The sequence below is a fragment of the Pleurodeles waltl genome, chromosome 7, assembly GCF_031143425.1.
Source record: "Pleurodeles waltl isolate 20211129_DDA chromosome 7, aPleWal1.hap1.20221129, whole genome shotgun sequence".
NCBI lineage: Eukaryota > Metazoa > Chordata > Amphibia > Caudata > Salamandridae > Pleurodeles > Pleurodeles waltl.
Genome location: NC_090446.1, coordinates 124,188,282 through 124,212,482, shown reverse-complemented (window position 1 = coordinate 124,212,482; position 24,201 = coordinate 124,188,282). Strand labels below are relative to the sequence as shown.

General features: G+C 43.7%; 1 protein-coding gene and 1 non-coding gene across 3 annotated transcripts in view; one reads left to right on the top strand and one right to left on the bottom strand.

The window, feature by feature from the left end:
* Positions 1 to 1,118: 1,118 nt before the first annotated feature.
* TRNAE-CUC (transfer RNA glutamic acid (anticodon CUC)) lies at positions 1,119 to 1,190 on the bottom strand. Its single transcript has one exon. It is a non-coding gene; the product is annotated as a tRNA-Glu (tRNA).
* A 633-nt stretch (positions 1,191 to 1,823) lies between these two features.
* The window catches only part of DNAJC5 (DnaJ heat shock protein family (Hsp40) member C5), a 197,272-nt gene continuing 174,894 nt past the window's right edge, over positions 1,824 to 24,201 (top strand). For both annotated transcript variants that reach the window (XM_069243253.1, XM_069243252.1), the window contains exon 1: positions 1,824 to 2,044. The gene's annotated coding sequence lies outside the window, so the exon portion shown is untranslated. The remainder of the gene's footprint in view (positions 2,045 to 24,201) is intronic.

Below are 24,201 nucleotides of genomic sequence, written 5' to 3'. Positions count from 1 at the left end.
ACATGTAACCAGAGAAGAACATGATTTAGAGCCCTGTTAACTGAAACAGAGTCAAGCCACTGAAAACATCCAGCGCTCTGGTCAAATGCTATTAGCCTCAGAAAAAAGAAGTCCCTAAGCACATGCTACATTGGCACAAGTGAAAGGGTACAAGTACTGGGGCCATGCTCCAGAGGAGTGTTCCATCTTCAGGAAGAACCTCATGACGTGGCTCTTTGGATGAGGCCCCCCTCCCCTTCAACACCCCTCCCTGCAGCACCTTGATACTCTCATGGGTGAGTAGCCGCACTTTACATAAAACTGATTGATTTATTGATTGAACTGTGGAAAAGGTGGGACAAAGAGCAAGGATTGACCACTAGTAAGCAAGGATTTTTTAAGGGCACTGAAACAAACCAGTGAAAAAGCAGAGATCCCACAAAGAAATATATACAAGAGGTCTCAAATGCCCGAGCTAACAAAGAAGTATATACTAAAGTATATACAAGAGGTCTTGAATGCTTGACCTAAAAATGACCTTCCTGTAGAATGCAGTACTCTCACAACTTGCTGTCTGTCACTCACACTAGGGGCCCAACTATTCCTTTGTTAAGGTTATGCCACACTTTTACCGTACAAGGCAGACAGACATGGGGGAACTGCTGGCCTCACACAGGGTGTAGGTGTGGGGCCTGAGGATAGATTCTAATGTTGGAGCGTTACATAAAACGAGTTATAGTGGCACCAACCTTACTGTAGATAAAAAAAAGTTACCAATAACTGCTGCCATTAATATGTACGAATTGTAACTGTATTAAAATCCAGGAACTCTTTTTACCCCAAATCATTAAAGAACGAAAAAGATATTCCTTACGTTTTTGGTAAAAAATAATTATTTTAACATATTCCTAGTGTTCATAAGTTCATTCTTTAAGTAAATCAATCATTTAATAAAATTGATCAATAGGAGACAATCTCTAATTGAAATATATGTTTATTTGAATATTAAAACTTCTAAATCAATCATTTAGTAAAATGTATTAATGGGGTACAATCTGTAATTGAAATATATGTTTATTTGAATATTAAAACTTAAAAATAAGTGTTCACAGTTTTAAAGAATTCTAAAAACAGAAACGTTCCCTGACCGGGAATCGAACCCGGGCCGCGGCGGTGAGAGCGCCGAATCCTAACCACTAGACCACCAGGGAAGCTATATTCACTCTGTTTCAAAATTCATCTATGACTCATAGAGCAGCTGCTCATCAGTTCCACTACTTCGATGGCTTTTTTGGTCGTTACTCATCCACTTGAGATATTACCTTTATGTAAGAAATGCGGACATAACCCGTTCGTTTCTATTATTACAACAACGTGAGACGAACACAAAAGCTGAAAGCTAAACCAATTACGTCACTTTCTGAAACCTCGAAGGCTTCTTTGGATTGGCCGATATTCGCCGTAGAAGCAGAAAAAAAGAAACGATAAAGGGACAAGAGAGAAATAGAAAGAAGGTCGATAGGGCGCTCTGTTCTGGAAATGAAAGCTGATTCAAAAACTGAGTGTGTACAGGGCAGCAGAACGCTCAGAGGCAACAGGAGGAATGTGTAAACGGACAATATAAAACACAAAGTGCTCTTTAGTAAGGTTGTGGGCGCCCACGTAGGTCCGCAGTGTAGTCGATCAGCACGGTCGTACCTAATGTCCGCGAGAAAGGACCTCTCTAAGATGGCCGCCACACCTACTCTTCCGTACTGCAAGGGCCTCCGGCAGGCGCGCGCTCCGCGGTGTGGGAGCGCGCACGGCGTCTCCCCCGCTCAGTGGCCGCGCACGCTGCCCCCTCCCCTGCTTGTCTCTCAATCTGGGCTCTGCAGATTATGTGAGGGGGAGGAGCGGAGCATCAGGGGCAGCGGGATACAGGGGACCGCGGAGCACCGGGGAGGCAGGTACCGAAGGACCGTGCCAGCGGGGCAGTTGAAGATCCGTGGCAGAAGGAACCGGAGCACCGCTGCTGCCGGCCGCCGCTGACCCCTCCAGCTCCATTTATTACCATCCCCGGCGAAAGGTGAGTGGAGGGCCGGGGTGTTTATATACCCTGGACAGCGCTCAGATGACGGTTCTGACCTACCGTCCTTCTGTGGAAAAAAAAAAGGCAGTTTTCTTATTGTGACCCTGTGCAAAATGTTTCAATCCAATGACTAGGACGTAAAGTTAAAGTAGGGCCGGCATTTTCACGTCAGTCGGCCCTCGTTATAGTTTAGACAGATTGAACGCTGCCTCTACCCCCGTTGGTCAGATGTCCTCCTTAACTATAATTACCGGTCCTGAAAACAACGATTGGCAGTCAGCTATAAGGTGACCTGCCCCCCCCCCAAAAAAAAGCTATATATATGCACACACACACTCTCTCTCTCTCACACACACACTGTACCTCTTCTGTTGTCAGTGTAAAATTGCTAGGTACCACCCTGATATAATGCCACTTTTGCGAAAACCACCTTCTCGCCCCCAGTCACAAATGTTTCTGCCTCACGTGCTTGTAAGGTTCCGGCTGTCCCACCAGCCCTGATACATCTCCATTTCAATTTAAAGTGAATCCTGCAGTTTCGTGTCTGAGAACTCTCGCACATAAAATAAAACCACACACATAAATGTTCACCACTTGTGAATAACTTTATAATAAATACCCCGTTCACACTCCATTCATTACATTTTGCTACCTCCTGCTTAATCACATTTTCAGGAGTGAAATGGCGCTTTTAAGTCACCAGTGTAAGTCCCCTTCCCCTCAAATGTGTAAAGCGCCCACGGCTAAGGTATATTGCATATACTCTACTCCCCCCCTAAGAAATATACCTCTCCACATAACACTTACATATCTCCTCCCACCAAAGAGCTATAATTGTCCACCACCCTTCCGAGCCCAGGGTATGCTACCCGTATCACCCTCCCTTCAACTCAGACGGTACGAAATACCCTTGTAAATGCTACCTGTACCACTGCCGCCCTCACATTTATTCGTCCTGGTTGACAAATGTTTACGCAGTCTAGTCTTCCTGTAGTGCAGTGGCAGAGAAGTTTTAGTTCACGCATACTTGTTTCCATTCGTCTTGTATCTTTGCAGATATTTTTATGTCTTATTTCATTAGTGAGATTGGTCTGCATTTAGAACAATCTGGTGCCTGCAAAGAGGTTGAAAAATGTGAAGAGAGCAAAATGGAGCATAGGCTACATAGAGATTAATGCACTCTAGAAAAATGAAACTTTTTTCCCATGTTACTGATAAAATGTAATTGGAGACATTTGTCCCGTTCTGGAAGCATCTGGCGACACTATATCCATTGTTGGCCACGTCTGTAGTCTAGTATTCATTTCTGTAGGCAACAGCTTGGAGGCAAGGCAGACATGAGAGAAGATTATTGTAATGTCACATTTGTAGGTCCCTTAGCATGGAGAGGAGATCGGGAATGGTTGAATTGCAGTGATACGTTGAAAACGTTCACTGTTCTAAAGTACATGAGGGTTTGCGTTCTCGGCCTAAAGGTGTTGGCTTTGGAGCAAATGCTGCGAAAGGAACATGAATACATTAATCACAAAATATACTGATTCAGTAGTCTCCTTACTGAAGTGTGGATGCACCTCTCCGGTAAATCAGTGTTCTTAAAAAGCCTTGCAAACTACTGCAGAGGGTTATACCAGTAAATTAAAGACCCTCTACCCGAGCTGCAGGACCCAGCCGCACACTCGGGCCTACAACGAGGGAGAATGACTTTAACCACTGGTTTTGTTGTAGACAAAAGGGCTATAATGACAGGGTCGAACTGGCCCTTTGAGCAGCCAGGCTAGTTTGAAAGTTCAGTGTGTGGGCCATTATTTGGCTGTTTGTAGGCCTGTTTTATGGTTTTGTGGTCTGTTTTATTTTATTTTACTTTTTTACTTTTGATTTCTCTGATATTAATACAAATATATTGCATGCAGTAAGCTTAAACCCATGAAGTCTTCCATACCTTGCAAAACACTTATACAGTGTGTCTTTACAGGTTCAAGCTGTCCCAGTTTGCAAACATTGGCCGGTTTTGTAGCTATTTAATCCACAAATGGGACCACTTTTATTTTGGTGTCCGCATCTATTTTCATTTTCCAGTCTGACCCTTTATAATGATGGGCTATAATGATATTAGAACATTCAATCCATAGAGGGTACAATGTTTAAATTAAACGGGGAGAAACAGAAACACCCAGAATTGAATCTTGGATCAGAAGGGCTATACCAGACATCTGACAAAATGGAGCCGCCAGTTAGATACTCCCAAAATAAAGGGGTCTGATTGAGGTGGAGCAATACTGACCCGACAACGTTTTTTTAGTGAAGTGGTTAGTGTAACTAGAATTGACATATTCACCAGACAGGGCTGCGGATGATATTTTTAAGAGCTTTAGTAAAATTTGTGGGTTGGTGGCTTATAGTTTATCCTCAAATAAGCCACCAAGGGAACTCCTTATTAAGTCATGGCATAGTGCTGAATGCACTTTGACACTTAAAATGCTTAAAAGAGTCACTATTAAGTCGCCATGTAATATAGAGGATATAAGAGGTTTCATAATCCAGTATAAGCAAGCACTCGAAAACAGAAGACAGGAAATTAGACGAAAGGCTTGGGATGAGCTAGAAAAAGAGGCCTAACTGAGAGATAACAGATTGTTTTGGGAAACTGTTAATCACTTTTTTTTTTAAATACAGATAAGGCAGTCAATAAAATTGATTGCCATATTTATGAGCGGGCTTGGATTTAGCATATTTAGTGTATTTTTAACCCAAACCACGAGGAGGGTAGTTTAAGAGAAGATTTTAGCCTAGCTTTCCCAGATCTAAATGAAGAATGGCTAGTAAGCCTCGTAGGCTTAGCATCTGTTACTAAGGCAATACAGTGTGCAGTTAGTGATAAGGCCCCGGGCCCTGATGGGGTCCCAGTAGATTTGCTTAAACGCAATGTGGACCTCTAGGCCTCCCTTCTAACAAATGTCTTGAAGGCAGCAGTGAAGAGTAAGCTAATGGGCACATGGAAAGAGGCCATTATAGTGCAAATTTATTTAAAAAAAGGAGACCGGAATCTGCCATCGTGTTACCGTCCCATTTCTTTGATAGATGTGTCAGCAAAGATTTTGGGTCTGGTTATTTTTGGCAAGTTGGAGGGCTGGGCTGCGTCTGCCTCCTTTTTTATCTATTTTGCAGTATGGTTTTAGATTCAACTTGGGGACTGTTGAACAGGCTTTTAACTTGTCTCTTGTTTGGGGGAAATACGTTAAATCCAGGAGAGGTGCTTTTCATCTGGAATTTATGGACCTCTCCTGTGCCTTTGACATGATGGACAGGAAAAGACTATGTGATTAAATGGCTCAGGCGGGCATTGAGCGACAGTGGGGGACCTGGTAAAGCGTATGCATTGAGATACATCTACTAGAGGCTATTATACCCAGTCAGGTGATTGCACCGAGCCGATAAAGGTTACTAGAGGAGTGAGGCAAGGATGTATTTTAGCCCCTTTTTTCTTTTTATTGTATATCAAAGCCTTAGGAACCTTTTTAACAACATACAGTACAGACATCCCTAGAACTGGTACGCATGCAGTTCTGGCGCTCCTGTAAGCGGACAAAGCTGTTCTCCAGCATGCAACAGCAAGTGGTTTACAGAACCTTTTAAATAGTTTTAATTACTTCCTGATAAAACTGAATCTTAATGCTAATTTGCAAAAATCGTTTGTGATGACTTGTGGCCCAAAAAATACTAAGTCCAAACTTTTTAACATAGGGGGGACCTATATAGAGAAAGTACCCTTTTTTAATTATTTAGGGATCATGTTTGAAGCTAGTGGATCTTGGGAAAGGTTAATTAATTGGAGAGTCCAAAAAATGGGGGCAGCTTGTGAGATTATATTTAGATTTTCAGAAAGGATTGGCCTCAATACGAGTCGATTTTAATTGTATAAGAGCAAGCGTCTCTCGCTTGGTGTCTGTGATGTTGGTGTGTGTGGGGATGCACTGTCTCGAGGAAGCTGCATGTGGCAGAAAATAAGTTCCTCTGCAGACTTTTAGTGTTACCCTCGAGCACATCAAGTTTTATTTTACATCTAGAACTGGGAATGGGCTTCGTGAAGGATTTAGTCGGCACTGCCCCTCTTTTATTATAGCTAAAAATTTGGAGTACTGCAAAGGCCTGCTTCTCGTAGGATGTCCTAGAAGACTGCCTTAGTGTAGACAATATGCGCACAATCCTGTGGCTGGCCTATGTCAAGGATACCTTCTACAAATTAGGTTTGAGCACTCTTTTTGACTGTCCTACAGCAGTAGGCCCTCAAACAAAGAACCCAGTAAAAGGGGCTGTTGCCTCATTTAGGGGGGAAGAGCAAATTGTAAGATCCTTGAGCATGAGCATCCTTGTCAGCTATATGGGATTTTTTGATGGTTCTGGTCCATATGTGTATTTAACATGGATAACAAATCCCCAGTATATATTTTTTGTCAAGATTATGGTTGAATACGGACCACTATCTAGTACCTTTTCCCTGAACAGGGTCGAGGTGCCTTTTTTTTTATTTTTTACATGTTGTCCTTGTGATGCTGTGTCCTCACAATCACTCATGCACTTTGTTATTCTGTGAACTGTATTGTCCGTTTAGAGCTCAGTTTTTACAACCCATTCTGTTACACAAACACTTTATATCCCATATTGAGGGTTTGAGGTATTTGCAATTCCCTAACAACTCCTGAGATTTTTTTTCTCGGTACTCAGCATCATTAGATGTGCAATAGAATTAAGAAGCTATCCTTCATTATTTATTAAATTATGTTGTCTTAAAAATGGGGAGTCAAGGGTTTTTATTTGTATATTTGAATAATGTGTTCTTTTTAGGGCTGTGTAAGCTTATTTTACCAGGATTTTATGTGTTTTATTAATGAATTGTTTGTATCTTGCATTTGTTTTTACTTCTATGTTTTTATGATCATTATGTTCATCGAATGAAGACTCTTTGACTGACTGACTTCTGTAAGCGCAAGACATATCAGCTGAATTGGGAAATTGTCACTGTGTCCATTTGGTGGTTTTGCCCTCTGTGTCTTCAAGCAGCAAAGAGACCATATGCCATGCGTGCAGGAAGAGAACATCAGCCTTTACATTTCTGTGATGGTCCCCTTTGCTTGGGGATAGAATTACCTTTTTGACATGAAGCGGTCACTTCTTGAATGTGATGCCTAACCTGCCATTATCAATCAAAGATTCCTCGGGCAGAGACGGGCTGCTCTGGATCACCATGCAAAGCATGTCCATTTCCTAAAGTCCAGCATAAGCTGACTGACCTGTAAACTGTTTCTTCTTTATGATCAACCTAGCAGTTAACATTTCAGCTGTAATTCTTAACTCTGCCTACACCGTCACTTCTGACCTCTCCTAGATATTTCCAGCCATTGGTTGCAACAACACTCTCCTGTTGACTTGTAGACAAAATCAAACTGAACATCCAAACTGAAACTTGCTCTGACCTGTTTACCCTTGACAAGCCCTTTCCTCAAAGGTGATCCTTAGTTAATAACCCCCCCCCTCCCCCAAGTAAACACATTATACAATAATTAATCAGATCAAAGCATTCTTGGGATGCCTCCATCAAAATCCGATCTGGGTTGTCGTGCGTCAAATATCTTTTCCACTGCATATGTTTCACTGACTTTAGGGAGCATTTGTTTCACCTCAAAGCAATCTCTTTTACATATAAAAAGTATTGTAGGTCAAGTTGTTCCAGCCAGTTACTGGTTGGCCAAATTGTGCTTCACTTACAAGACACATCAAATTCCCAAAACATCTCACAAAGACAATGGTATATACTAGATGGCCAACAGTCGGGCTCGTCCACGGTTGTACGTGGTGACACACTGAACACTGACACACAGGAGGCTCATCAACTCTGGTACTATTGGTCATGTTGGCAGCAGTTGATAAGCTTAATTGTTGATCTGTCTTCAGAAACTTCTGAAGCACTTACGTTAAAATGTGAGGGTGCACCATAAATGTTGCACAGCATGTTTTTATAGCTGAAATGTAGTGGTATTAGGGTGCTTGTAGCCATGCTACAGTGAAGCAGGTCGAGAATGCATGATCATTAGAGCCATATGAGCTCCATTGTTTGTGCACAGTAGGGTAACTCACCTGTGGAGGCTAGCTGGATCCAGAGCTACTAGTTCTTGACTGTGCTCAGAGGTGTCCTTCATAAGCATCTTGCTAATTCTGCATCTGAAGAGGAAAAAATGCTTTCCTGATTGTAGGGCTTCCTTTGCCCTTACCAATGGGGCTGACTGTACATGCTGAAGGTTCGTAGCCAGCAACCACACTTCATTTGATTGAAGAGTTGAGCAACGTGTATATATATATGGCAAAGGGCACAATGCTGGGAAGCGTATAGTGGAGCCCTGCACTGCCGTGGAGGCTTGGTTTCCGTAGAGGGCCAAGTAGCTCTAGGCGGGTGCTACCCTAAAGCATGGTTTGCAAGTATGGTCGGTGCTCTAGACATTCGCAAGTCTGTGACCGGTGGAGTCTAGAGTTCTGGCGTGGCCTCGCCTTCAGACTGCCATGGATACCGAGGAATATAACCAGACTATAGCTCACATTCGAAAGTGTTGCCGCAGGGAGCTCTTTTGGTTGTCCACTTGTTTCTTTCAGGCATTAAGCAGTGTTTCTCGGTCCTCTTTTGTCGAAACAGCCGCTTATAAAGTGTACTGTGACACTTTAGCCACCTTACAAGGGAGCCTGTCAATCCCAGCGCCCCGTGGGCACCTGGGAAGGCCACCGTTTCTAAGGCTACCCCGCCTCCTGCCCTGCTCCGTGACTCCAGCTGTTTTCTTTAAAAGCAGTCTGGGCCTGCTGATTCACGCTCCCTTTGCGCCTGACAGATGCCGAGATCCCGCCTTTGTTCCCTCATGTGGCCTCCCTCCCAAGGGATTAACTCTCCGGGCCCAGGGAGGGATTGTGGAGATGCGCCACACATGGTACCCGTTTACTAGTTTATCCTCAGGCGAGGAAGGCGGCAAGAAACCCTACGAAAGTGGGCATAGTTGAGAAAAGTCTGCTTTTGAGTACCCAGACTGGGTGCGACCATGGACCGCCTCAGTGCAGATTAAAACCTATAAAATGACTCGTGACTCGCGCCTTAACATCTATACATCTGTCTTTAACTATCAAACATTGAATTTGACTGTTGAAAAGCGCCACGACAAAGTTTGTGCCCACTAGTCACTTGCAGTGTTGCAGGAGCAGAGATTCTGTGGAGAAGTTGAATGGTGCAGGTACTGAGAAATGGATACAAACTGTGGAAGCTGAAGCGCTCATAAAGATGGCGGTGTCTTCTGTCCTCAAATGGGGAAACCACAAAAGATTGTCATAGAGTTAATGCAAGACGTCACAGCCGTTTGTGGTTCCCACGTAAAACGTGCACGAAGCCTGGGTCTCTAGAACAGGAAGGCCACCGCTGACGGCGGAAGTCAGAGCATCTGACCAGTGGCGCAAGGCAAACTCATTCCCCTATTCAGCCCAAAGCCGAAGAATATCTGTGAGGCATGAGACTCGTGGTCCCCTCATCGCATTCTGCAAGATGGGAGGGGTCTGCTTCATGTTGCGTTACTCCACTGCATCTAACGATTGGCAGCATACTCTGACTGGCAGGGGAAAGAGAGATTTCAAGGCGTCGGTTCTATTATAAGCCCTAAAACTATTGTGTGAAAGTCCAAATCTGAGAGTGAGACGCGGTGGGTGCCCAGTTTTGGCCTGTATAGCGGTGTAGCAGGTCCAGGGGAAAGGATGAGATTGTAGCTCATGTTTAACTCGCCTTTGTCAAATGCAATAATGACACATACACATTGCACAATCCCATGTACATCTCAGGCAATCGAATATGATGCTGGATTCATCGTTATAACATTACTCTGCACTGTTGCTTGTAATCCTTGAAACTACAAATTAGAAGTTTGCATAACCACTGGCAGTGCCACTTGTCCACTGGGCGTGGCTAGAGATTGCACCTGCTCGGATTGTCTGCAGCATGTGAGTGAATGCCACTAGCTATGCCCAGTGAATTCTTTCGCAGATACAAAGACAATGCAAAGCATGTACTGGGTAATGGAAGCAGGACATGTCCGGGAAGATCAGCCATCTTTGCCCATTTACTAGTCCAGGTCAGTGCTTGTGATAGGCGATCGCCTGCTGGGTATGTCTGGAACCGATGCAGAGTGGGCGCTAGCAATGGGAGGACTGGGCTTACAACAATGACTATTTTATAGCCGGGTCGAGGAAATTGGGTCAGGCTACTTATCTAATCTCGCCAGTGATGTCGTTGCTTGTGTCATTTTGTCATTTGTAATGTCATGAACAGTGCCTGGTGATGTTTACGGTTGCACAGATCATAAGTGGGGAATTTCAGACATTATTATTCTTGTTTTGTATTTTTTTGTTTTAGATCATAGCCGTAACTTCCCACCAACTCAGTTCTTTTTGTTCTGTCATTTTTCTGTATTTTACAATACCGCAAAGTTACTAATCTTAGTATTTTTACAGTATCTAAAAATAAATACACAGATGGTGATAGCGTGTATTTTTTTTGTTGGATCTCGCTTTACATAGGAAGGACCTTTTTGTTTTGCTGTTAGCTTGGGTGCTGTTAGCAGACATGTTCCAGTTCTCTTTTGCTTGGTCGTTAAGGTTTGTTATGGATTGGTCAGGGGTCCAAAACATGATTTCGTTATTTTAACACCCATTGTGTGTTGGCAAGGGCTACTGTAAAGGCAGCTAGGTTAAATGAAGCCAAAATGAGTGCACCCAGTTTCTTTGTGTGAGCTTTTCTATTTTTCTAAATTTGATGTAAATCTAGGGCCATCGCTGCTGTGAACATGGATAGCTGAAGAACACACCCTTTACTTGGCAGCCACTCGGTACAGTCAAAAGGCCATTCTTGGAGGCTTCTGGGGTGGCGACACTAGATGTAAATCATAGTCCTTGGCCAAACCCTGCGCCTGGCATTTCCAGCCATGCCCTGCCCCTACAAGGAGCGAGGGGACTAAGCGCAATGTAGCCAGACCATGCACCAAGTGTCCCCTGGCTGCAGCCATTGGACTGGATCAGGGCAACAACTTTTAATCATGCTCTGCACCCAAAACCGGGCTGTACCCAGTGGGTACAGGGGTAAGGGGTGCTGGGATGGTGCCCGCACTAGCTGGGCAAAGCTGTAAACGCTAAGTAATATGAAATTGATGGAGGACTGAGACGAAAATCACCCTCCTAGATGAGTCACTGCAAACTGGAGTTCAGTCGGATTGAGCACTGAGCATGACCAAAGGCCATGCCCTGCACACCTTACTCACTGAAAATGGGCAAAGACTACGCCCATAGGGCATGGAGTAACATCTCCCTAGCAGGTACAGGAAGGTGGTATAACTGAGTACATAATGTGACCTAAGTCCGATGTCTTCTGGGCAGTGCTGTGGGTGCCATAATGTTAAGTCATACATTCAGTTCTTAAAAGAATGGAGTGCATGTTAAGTAAGACTAGATCCATGCCATATTGTCAGGATAACCACTGACCATGTAAATGAGTATCATTTAGATTTATTTTATGCAAATATATTTTATTAGACTGGTCTGACAATGTGGCATGGATGTGCCCTGCCTGACCTTCGATGGACACCTGTGATGTAAATTAATCAAAGCCACCGTGCACAAGGACAAAGTGCATTTGAAGAGTTTGATTATCTACCCTACACCTACTACCGTGGCCCAGCAATTATACAAGTACAATCCGTTCTTTTGTTATGTGTACAACACTTGTTTTCATGGCCAATGTGTACCTTACAGTAGGCCGTGCTATCATGGAGTCTTTCCGTGTAGTCCAAACTAGTACAGAACAATGCGAACGCCCCCGTGCACATTACTGACCATGGTCCTCGAGGTATCATAGTTTTCAGGAAATTTGTCTGAGACATATTCAGTTGTCATTTACTTAATCTCGACCAGGACGCTAATCCAGCCATTCTTGCATCAGCGAGTCTGGAAGAATTTGCCCTTTAGTTTGCATCTGTCATTTGTCCTATTGTGAATGCCCCTCTGCAGGAAATACCGGTTCCACGGATCCTACAAAAATGACTTGTTTTTTCTTGTTTCATGACCTAAAAATCCACACTAAACCGTTGATGTTTGTGGTAGTTAACACCCTGTTTCTAGGCTTCGTCTCTGACTAACCTGCTTCCCTGGATAGTTTTACAACTCTTTGTCCACGGCCTTCCATATGTGAATTCCAGCCATATGTGGAATAGCCGTGTTGGGTGCATCAGATTTTAGTCTAGGCTTTCCTTTTTTGCTTCCTTGATCTCCCAACATTATTCTAGATTAAGAATTCTTGGTAGTTTGTTTCCCCTTGGCATACTTCTACAGGATTCTTTGGGTGATTGATTAACTCGTAGGTATGTTGCTCAGATAGATGTCTTGTTCACCTCAAGTTTCTCATTCAGCTGGTTCAGCCACTGTCACCTCTTCTTTCGACCTCTGGCCCCTGACCTCTTCCACCTAGTTGTAGATTTCCCCATCAATTTTCCTTATTTTGTGACAACACATATCTGAAACATTATTCTTTTTTCTATGACATCCCTCCGGATGTTGCAACTTGCATCTCGAAGTGGCTGCAAAGGTTTCACACTTTATAACTAGAAGCAAGTTACTGCTACTAATCTCGGAGTTCTTGGAAGAAGTATTCTACCACAGTGAAGCTCGTCCGAGTATAAGGTCAACCCTTTAGTTTGAAGCCTGCCAGACACCACAGCTATCTGGTTTGCTAAACACATCTTGGGGACACCACTTTACTTTACGTCACTTCTCTTTAGGGCACTCTGCACCACTCTACTCCATTCTATGCCATCCACTTCACTTTTCTACATCCTGCTCCACTTTATGCCACTCTACCACACTAGTCCTCTCTGATGCTCTACGCAGCTCCTTCTATGCTACTCCATGCCACTTTACTTCACTTTACAACACACTCCTGCACTCCACTCAACTCTTCTCTTTGCCACTCAACTCCACAACAACATGTTACTCCTTTCAAACGGTCACTAGAACTCCTCATTTTGGTGACCAAGTCTTCATGAGTGCAAAGCCACTTACATCCTGGGAAAATACCAAAATTGCCACTTCTCAAAAGCGTCTAGAAACTACGATGTAAGTGTGCTGTACAAAGAACCAACTGGATTGGACATCAGGTCACACCACAAAGGGCAATTAGAAATTGGTGTTTGGCGAACAGCAAGACCAAGGCAGTGCCGGATAGACCTGGAATGTACTGTGCACTTGCCATGCTCCTTCAGAAAATGCGAAAAAACAGACAAATGTGAAAGAAAAAAACTCGAGAACTGAGATTTACAGGAAAAGATATACGAGCAGAAAAGAGAATCGGACAGAAAATAAAGAAGGGAGGAGGTAACGTTAGGGACTGAAATTGAAAACGAAACCCAGGAAAAGACACCGTTTTGAAGTGATAACATAACAGATGGGGGAGTGGGCTGGGGGGGGGAGGGGGAGGGCGGGGGGAGGTCAAAAGATTATTAGCGAAACCCCATGGGCCATAAAATTAGTAAACTACAGAGATGAGGCAGTAAAAACTGCTCATAGGAAAAGTAGAAAACGTGTACATTAAGACGGATAAACGTATAAAGGCACTAGATTGGGGGGGCAAAATGTGTATGTCTGCCACAAGAAGGGCCTCCAATGTGTTAATGTACAAACAAGAGGGGTATAGATGATGTACAACTGTTTGCCACCGTCACAGGGACGTGCCCCGATGGCATGAATCCACTGCATGAAGTGTGAAGCGTGTACCTTCACATGTAGGAACGCGAAAAATCTTCATAGTTGCCAAGATTAGTGTGAGCTAGCTAAAAATAGACGCACTGTTGGCGATGGGTTGGTGTAAATGCAAACAGAAAGACGCAGCTACTTAAGTGCTAATAACTCTTTAGCTCCTCCTCTCACCAGCGAGGTAAGCACACATCCCCGGCCTCTCTGGCTGATAAATATGCTTTTGCAGCGGACACACACTCACTCTGCTATCTGCCTGAGTCACACTCTGAGAAAAACAAACGTAATGGCCGGATTGCTTGATTTAATCTTATTCACTGGCCATTAATCTGGGCCGCAATCTAGTCTAGTTGTACCCCCATGCCACATCTAAAAGTAGCAAGAAATATATGTATATACACATACACATACACATACTTTGGTCGGCTATGTTAGAAACAGCCACATTGAACTGCCATCCTGTTCGTCTCTGGACAGGAACACAAACAGCCCCAGATCGGTTTCTGCCTATTTGGACCTCGCCAGTCATATCGGCATGAGTTCTGTGGCACCATCAGTATGGGGCCCACTTCTGAGCATATCCATTGCACTGAGGAAAACAAAAAAGGGATGGTGGATTCCTTGAATTAATCTCAACCACCGGTAATTACTCTGGGCCTCTATCCAGTTCATCACCTTTTGTGCTTATTAAATGGCCAGGCAGGGGTTTGTTTTGTTCATTGTGCCACTGGATCCAAGTTGACAAACCCACTGACTGGGTTAGCAAGGCTGGAACTCGACTAGGGTTGTTTGTGTTCCCTAAGTAAGCAGCCCTCAGCAAGTCAGGAGTGCACCAAACTTTAACAATGCCCACAGAATATTATTTATACTAAGTAGCAGATGATGTCAGGCAGTAATACAAAAAGTTCTGTTTATTGCATGGGAACTGGTTTTCAAAAGTTCCATTAAGTATAATAGTACAGTTATAAGTAATATAGATGCAGTTAGTAAGAACACAAACATATAACCTGTGTTTTCAGTTACATCTAAGACAGCGAAGAACATAAGTGGTTTCCAATAATTGTTCAAGCGAAACAAACAGGTTCAACTACAGCCGACACGTGTTTTGTCATAAAGGACTTTTCAAGTCTGTGGAAATATGATGTAAGCAGGAATGAGCAAAATTAGAGACTGGTGGGAATGTTTACGGACAGTAATAAAGACGATAGGAAGATGGTAGGTGACCAGAGGAATTAACAGTTCATGTTATTAGTGGAATATGGAAAGCTTTGAGAGAGAAAGAAAAAAAACTTGTTTATTGTATCAGTTGAAAAAACACCAAGATCTATTATGGCAGTTTAGTGAAAAATGATAAGCAAATCATATCACCCTAGTGTGAAAAACCAAGAAAAAAAGTGATGCGTAAACCAGCTACTTAGCTACCTAACAATACTGGTGAGGTATAAAGTACTTGCCAAATGACGCCGGAAAATAGTTGAGGAAGAGAGATAAAATAGGGAAGAACCAACACACAGTGGAAAGGTGGGAGGGAAGGAGCAACCTGAAAACAAGAAGGTGGGAGGTGGAAAGGAAGAAGAAACACTGACCATGGGAATGGAAGCGAAGGAGGAACACCGATAATGAGTGGAGAGAAAAAGAAACCGACAATGGGAAGTGGGAGAGAAGAAACAACATGGACAATGGGGTGGGAAGGAAAAAGCGACATGAACAATAGTAGATGTGAGGGAAGAAGCAACACGGATAAGGAAGAAGAAATAAAAATAGTAGCTCAATGACAACACGAGCAGCGGAATGACACAAGTCAAAATGAAGCAATCAGTACTTGGCCTATGCTCCACACAAAAGAAGAGGAAGTGAAACTGGCATGTGCTGGTCACATATGAGGCAGCAAATAAGAGTGTCAATGAAGCCAACTAATGGTACACTGCGATTGGCTCTAAGCTCCTTGTACTAAATAATAACCCTTGCAAGCAGCAGTGGTTGTGCGCTGCTTCAGGTGATACCTAAAAGGATGTAGGTGGCGTGTTAGTGAAAGTGGTCATATAGATTTAGTGGTTAGGCGACTCGGAGAGGAGCAATTAAAGAGGATATAGATGTCAAAACAAGAGAAAAATGAATGGAGTTACCAGTATAGATAAACTGTTCCAGTAGACATCCTCAGTGTCAGTAACAGTGACGTTCACATGTATAATAGGCCTAGCGTCCATTTATCATGATAAAGCTAGAAAGTGCGGCAGTCCCAAAAGAAGAATATTAAAATAGGAGGAAACCTAGAATAATGTGGTAACTGGCAGCTCCGGTGGGCAGCGTCAGTGTCAATAGCAAGGCGTTAGTGAGATGATAGGTCTTACGTCCATGTTTCTTTCTGATTGCAGATAGAGACACGTGTGAGGGCATGAAGAAGATTGTTGTGCCATGGTATAATAGAAGGAACAATTGAGTATTAGGTTATTGTGGTGGCCCTTAGTGTGCAGTACTAAGAATAAGGATACAGAAAAAGTGTATATGTAAGACAACGTAAATTTCAGCAGACGCCCGCGGTTATGGTATAGGTGAGAGTTAAGAGGGTACCGAAAAGGAGAGATCGGAAAATTGGAGCTTCCCCTGTGTCCAGGAAAGAGGCTGGAATGCATACTTTATTATTGGGTAGCCCTTGTTGTTAATATGTCCGTGTGAGACCAATTATGTTTGCCACACCCTATCTATGTTAGTAAAAAGTGATGGTATCAGAAAAGACAAAAAGGATTAGAAAATAATGTTAGTGAAGTTACAATAAAACAGTGAAAGTTTAACCAGAAATGTGTGATGCTAACACAATAGTAAGAAGCAATTCGCGATGGAATATGTAAAAAACAATGTATCTTGGCCCATAGCATTATATAATTGTATATATCATTTTAGTTCATGACGTTTTGTACATATATATTCATAATAGTGTGATTTATAAAGTCAGTGAATCATAGGCCAGTACTGCAGTGTTGGTGAATACTTATTGGAGATTGTCAACTACGCCGGAAAGTTACTGTGTTGCACAATGAGAAAAAGACCAACAGAATAGCTTAACAGGATAACATCTATATTAGATATTGCAGACTCAGGGTATAGATCACCAGTGTTTTTTACATTTCCTAGACTTATAGGTATATATATGTGGCTCAGTGTGTTAGGAAACCGGGAAATAATGTAGTTCACAGCCCTGACAAATTCCCTTAACTACAAAATGCAGTTTGATGATCTGGCTTAAGTTTTGGGTAGTGCTGGTATTTTATTATCCCTTCTGTGACACCCTCTGAAGGAGTCCAGTGTGCATGGCAGCCCACATTTCTTACACTTCTACTTAGCTGATCAGCTTCAGTGGGTGGCCCTCTGACTGCTGGGCCACCACACGGTCGAGACAGGGCTGCCCTGCCTAAACTCTGAGAGGGACACCTCCTACCCCTGCTACTCTCCTTGCCATAACCGAGTGGCACGCATCCCTTTCTTCAGTGCACAGTACGGGATGACCTGCAATGGGCATTTCCACAAGCCAAAACTGTCTAACCCTGTTCCCAGTAATTCCACTCTGCAGATTCCCCCTATGGGGGGGTCAAATTTTCGTCCGACACCCACCGGAGTTATGGGAGAAAGCCAGCATTACCTTACTCAGCGACCTCTTTGAACTGGACTGTAATGACTTCCTAAGGACTCCAAGACCTCCACAGCTTGCATCATTAGGCATTCCCAACACAAGGAGTGCTTAAAGCGACATTACACAGACACTGCGACAACTGAGGCCCAGAACCCGTTGCTAAACTACACTCTGTTGGACATGGTAGACAACTGGTGACCTGGTTATACCAGGCTTTCACACAAAACTTCCTTATTGCACTGGCGCGCCTGCGGACCATGTGCAGACTTCTTGAGGCAACTATTCCACAACTGTGAATGGCTCCAGACTCGAGAGTTTCCCTATATGATCCCCCAGGAATTTTCGTTTTAAATATATTCAATTCTGCATTTTACACACAGTCTACCTCACCTGCCCCCTGCACCCCATATACCCCTATTGTGGATTAAACGCAGCAGACATGCTACATATTCTGGGTTTGCGCAGCGCTACAGGTTTACTGGGACACAATACTGTAGGATGTTGGCAGGACCACCGGCCGGGAATGGGTCGATACCGCAAAGCAATGCCTACTCAGCCACTTCCCCCGCCTCAAACATAACTAGCATTGGCATAGCCAATAGGTCTTGTCTTTTGGCCCCTATAAGTGTTAAGACATGCAGCATATTATCCAGAACACAGCAATTATGTCTGTCTTCTTTTGCTTTGAATTGAATCTGTTTGGAGACTGAAAGCCAATGTAGATTTCATTGTGTCTCCAGTATCTTGGTACATTTTCTGAGGTTGAGAATAAGACATACATCTGTATTCTGCACTTTGTATAGGGCGAGAATAGAGGAAGCAAGAAGACAGGGATAGCAGGCATTTGCCTAGTGTAACTGGAGATGACTACATCGTTGATTATGGTAATTCTAAAAGGTTCGGGAATGAAACGCAGGATTTTACTTAAGATTGTCATTTGAAAGTGTCAGAGATGACCTAATAGGATCTGGTGGGATAACAGATCTTTTTTTAATCCAGAATCCTTGGCTTTGACCTAATTTACAGAGGTAACCGCTTCTCCCAAAGTAGATTTCTAAGGGCATCCAGGAGGCATTTGGTCAAGCCCTGTTTTGGAATCTCTGACTCTGAGAAAACTGCTGTTCATCCAATGCAGAACTCCTGACAGACACCCTGATAATTTGTTTTGAGTTTGAGAGGTGAATTGTTAAAGCCATTAAATTATTTTAATGTTGTCTGCATAGGATATCAACAAGGGGGTATAAATAAATATTAAAGAGAATGGGAGAAAGTGAATACCCCAGGGGAAAACAATATTAGAGCAAATGTCTAATGAAAGGAGGAAGTGTGTGGTATCCTTTAGAGAGATGAGGCAAACCACTGCTTACATACCTTGTATTCCCACCTCCCGAATGTGCTTGCCCAAGATGGAGAGATCTACAATATGAAATGCAGCAGATAACTCAAGCTTAATAAGGCTCTGAATGCACACAGGTTTAGTTCCCACCTTAGATCAGTAACAACCACAATTAATGATGGTTCTGTGGCTAGCCATGGTTTTGTAGCCCATCTGACTGGATACTTGAAAGAAGGAGATTGTCTTCTAGAGAACTAGCCAGCGTGCAAGAAATGCCTCCTCAATGTTAGAAACCGAAGGGAGGAGAGACCTTGGTCTCTAGATGGAATCAATTTGAAGGACCAGATTAGGTTTTTCAAAAAGAGGTTGGAAAAACTGCTTTCTTACAGCTTTTGGATACCACCCCAATTCTTCAAATAGCAATGTAGAAGTGAACCTACTTGTGTAGTACCTGCTTGCTACTGATAGCTTCAGGCACTCTCCACTTAGAAGCATTGGGCCCTTATTGAGAAGTGCTGGTACTCTCGCTTGCAAATTAAAAAAGCTCAGATACCTAGTAGCTGACATTACCTTTCCATTTAAAGCTCTGACTACATCTGACACAAAGGAGTTAAGGATAGTTGTAAGAGGAGACTTCAAGCCAGGAGCCAACACCTGTAAGACTGGATAGACAGCTTCTGGAGGACCTGATTTTAGAAAATGTAGCAGACTGTTAAGCTCTTCTTCAGAAATCTGAGGAAGCAATCCCAAAGAGAGAACAATGTAAAAAAAAAAAAATATTGAGTTCCCTCTCCTGTGGATCCAAGAAGGAGGCGTCTTACATTCTGCAAAATACTACAGGTTGTCCTTGGTCTTAATATTTTCACCAAAGTTATCGCTTAGCAGTTCTGAGGGAGAAGTCCACGTCTTTAAACTGTCCAGGTTGGCTAGTTTAGACACTAGTTGAAACCAAGATTTAGATGAATTTTTAGTGTGACAGATAGAATCTTCAGATATCATGGTTTTTGCTATTATAAGACAATGTTTATAGTGTATTGGCTTTAGACAAAACGTAAAATCTTCCCTGTAAAAACAATGCCAGGTCATCTTGGCCTGCCGCACCTTCCTTTAAAAAAAAAAAAAAAAAAATTTGTGGAGAACAAAATGCATTATGTTTCTCAGGTTGTATCTATGTAGTGTAAGTGGGAAGAAAGTTAGTGAAATGTTTGCAAGAGATAAGAATTAAACTTTGATAGAAGTCATCTAAACGGGAACCAAAGGATTACCAAAAGTTTCTAAAGCCTAGTTTGGACTGAGTGAATGCCAATTCAGACCAAGCTGAACAATAATTCGATTGAAAACTCAATTTATGAATTGTCCAAGAGAAAGGATGTATGGTTGTAACAGCCACCTGTCCGCGAAGAGCTAAAATGAGATCTAAGGGATACCCACCCATTTTGGGTAGGACATTTTACTGCCTGTGTAGGACCAAAAGCTGACAGTGAGCCTAGGAATCCCTTGGCAGGGCTATTGACTGGATGTCAGCCCAAACATTATCATCTTCTAAGACAAAGATATGCACCACCTTAGAGGGGAAAAAAAAAAAAAACACAAAAAGTTGAAAGTGTAAACTCTGGAGGCAAATATTGCATCAAGATGAACAATAGTGTGCATATTAGTCAGAACATGGATGCATGACTGGTTTGTTATTTACCTCACCAGTGATACTTTGTGCAGCCCTGGTGCTTTCCATGTGCACAAAGTCTCACTGAGCACCAAATCTTCCTTAGAGTTTCACCAAACTAGAATCGAGAAGCAGAAAACACTAACTGGGCAGTGAGTTAGGAAACTGTGACCCCAATGTTTTCAGGGACCGCTCAGACATTCCAGGGCCCTGTGGTCCCCAACGTGATTAATTAAGGAGAGCCCTTTAGACAGACAGATGTGCTTGACTTTGCAGGTCTACAAGTAAAACCTTCTCCAAAACGGAGAAACCTACCAGACTGGCAGGCATTTTAGGGCTGTGTATTTCAAATGTGGATTGTTAGAAACGTTATATTGGGGTAATATTTGGGGTTTAGGGATCCTTATAATCATTTGTATCAAACAGAAAACATTATTAGTCGGCAAAGATTGATTCTCTTCATTTCGAAAGTCAGTGCTTGTAATGGTGGACGAAAATAACTAGTACTATAGATTCTTTCATAGTTTTACTGTTTCAAGATCGGTAGAAAAAAGTCAGAAGCCTTTTTTCTGATACTTTTGAGGAAGGATCCTGCGTATTTTGAAAAGCAGGGCTAAGCGGGAAGGGCATCTGGGAGACCACGACCACAGGAGAATGTTTTTGACTTCTGTGTGAAAATGGACAATAGTATTTGTTCTCAGGGGTGTGTCTGGAGGCATGTTAAGCTCTTTTTAGGTTTGTGTTGGTTACCCTTCAAGAAGTGTTTTATCATTAAAAAAAAAAAAAGGTCGTATGTCCTGCTTAAAAAAACAAGTAAACACCCTGCAGTCATGTCTAGATCTTTGGTTCATGAAAGAAAGCGTGAAATTCTGGTGCAGCAATAAGACGCCTCGGAAAAAGCTGACTTGTTGAAGCAATGCAAGTTTAATACTTTCAAGAGACAACATAGCTGAGCCATACTTAACTAGAAAATAACTGATGGAGGGAAAGGGGATGAGTGATGTGTCTTTTACTAACGAATGGGCTCTGCTGAGCCATTAGCTTAACCTCTTAGGTGCGGGCGTCGGCCACTGGCCGACGCCCACACACCCTCCCTGGTGCGGGTCACGACCAGTGGCCGACACCAGGAAGGGTATTAATAAATCCTCGGGTGCGTCGCACCCGAGGATTTTTTATTTTTTTTTTAATCTCCCCCCGGGAGATACGGAAGCTTCCGTGTCTCCCCCCGCCCCCCCACCCGCCCCTTTGTGAGGTCAGCGCGCCGTGAGGCGCGCTGACGTTTCAAAGGTGTTTTCCCCATCAAAGCAGGAAGCAGCCTTGCGGCCGCTTCCTGCTTTGATGGGGAAAACGGCCTTTCCCACGTTCGGGAAGGCCTCGTAAGAAAGGGGAGACACCTTTAGGAGACACCTTTAGGTTTCCTGGCCCCCCGATCGCAGCACAGCTGCGATCGGGGGGCCAGGAAACACTTTGAAAAGGCCTTGTAAGAAAGGGGAGACTCTCCCCTTTCTTACGAGGCCTTCTGAAACTGTTTCTGGCCCGGGAAACCTGAAGGGGGGGGGCAGGAAACACCACTAGACACCAGGGATTTCACTTTGGGGGGGCGGCACCCCCCGGAAAACGCCCCCCCCCCCCCCCCAGGGGATTTAAAAAAAAAATAAAAAATTAATAAATACAAATAAAATAAAATGACAGGGGGTCGCCCGTGGGCAGGGTGACCCCCTGTGGGGGCAATATTTTTTTTTAGATGTTGTAGGGTTTCCCTGGGGGCCATTTTGGCCCCCAAGGAAGCCATACAACAACTAAAAAAAAATAGATGTAGATATAGATCTATATATATCTATGTAGATAGATATATCTAGGTACATGGATATATCTATAGATATATCTATGTAGATAGATATATATATATATATATATATATATAGAGGTAGATCTATATCAATCAAAGAGATTTATAAAGCGCGCTACTCACCCGTGAGGGTCTCAAGGCGCTGGGGGGGGTGACGGGGGGAGGGAAAGGGGCTGGGAGGTTCACTGTTCAAAAAGCCAGGTTTTGAGGCCCTTCCTGAAAAGAAGTAGGTTTTGGGTCTTGCGAAGGTGGGTTGTGAGGGCGTTCCAGGTTTTGGGTGCAAGGTAGGAGAAGGATCTGCCCCAAGTGGTGGTGTGTTTGATGCGGGGGACAGAGGCGAGAGAGAGGTCAGCTGAGCGGACGTTTCGTGTGGGGGTGTGGAAGGTGACTCTCGTTGAGGTAGGCAGGGCCTGTGTTGTGGAGTGATTTGTGTGCGAGGATGAGGATCTTGAAGGTGATCCTTTTGTCAATGGGGAGCCAGTGGAGGGATTTGAGGTGTGGAGAGATGTTCGTGTCGGCGGAGGTTGAGGATGAGTCGTGCTGCTGAGTTCTGGATGCGTGTAGTTTGCGCTTGAGTTTTAGAGTGGTGCCGGCGTAGAGGGCGTTTCCGTAATCAAGCCTGCTGCTGATGAGTGCGTGAGTGACAGTTTTTCTGGTCTCTTTGGAATGTTTTTCAGTATACGGAGTGTGTTGAAGCATGAGGAGGTAAGAGCGTTGATTTGTTGGGTCATCAAGAGGGAGGAGTCTAGGATGATGCTGAGGTTGCGTGGGTGGTTGGCGGGGGTGGGTGCAGGGCCTAGCGTGGTGGGCCACCATGAGGGGTCCCAGGTGTTTTTGTGTGGGCCAAAGAGGATTATTTCGGTTTTGCTTGAGTTGAGTTTCAGGTGGTTGGCTGTCATATATATATCACTTTTGTCAATATGTGTGCGGTTTCCCTGGGGGGAAAAGGCTCCGACTTGTCTAGTGGCAGTTTTAGTGCCATAAAGAAGCGCAGATGGTTTATATGCCTACTGCAAAGAGCAAATCTGTATTTTATGTAAATAGCTGAGTACATTAGTAAAGTCTATGGAGAGATGAAGGGCACTTTTGCTGGGTGGTAATGAGGGAATCCGAGGAGGAGGGAGTGGGAGCACCAATAATGATTGTTGGACTGGGCGCAGGAGGTGCTAAAGACTGTGACAAGGTGTTTTTTGAGTGTCTTGAAAGTACGTGCTGATTGAGGGTAGAAGCGCAGGTAAGGTGGCCTCTACTGTTGCACGTATCTCACACACACCATCGATTTTGTGACTGTCTACGTAGGCTAGTGTTTTAGAGCAACAGTTTAGCCAATAGCAGAGATGGCATCTTGATGGATGACTGCTGCCTGCACTCGGGTTATAGAGGACCGCTCTGACATAGGATCAGAGACTGAGACATCAGATACTGAGACAGCATCTGAGGGATAGGACAATGGCGCAGACTCTGGGAGTGATTTTTCAGTCAGAGGAGTCCCATTCGATAACTCCTCTTCCAGTACATTTTGAGGGAGGTGATGAGGACAGACCTGCTGTCCCTTCGCAAGCTGTTTGTGCAACTGGGTAATAGTGGGTTAGCTCAACCCAGAGAGCAGGTGAATGCGGCGGCAAGCAGAGAGAGAGAGAGAGTGCTCTCTTGGGAGCTCCCCAATTTAGTTCAGCCCCAAATTCCACCACCCAAATCATATTGTGGAGACATCAAAATTGTCTATGGCAAAACAAACTGGTTTTGTAAGGCAGGCACCTGTGTTTTTGGTCCTGGATTCGGCGGCCATATAGAGAAACACACTAAACCCAAACATTTCTGGAAAGTAGACATTCGGGAGAGTCCACAGAGGTGTGACTTGTGT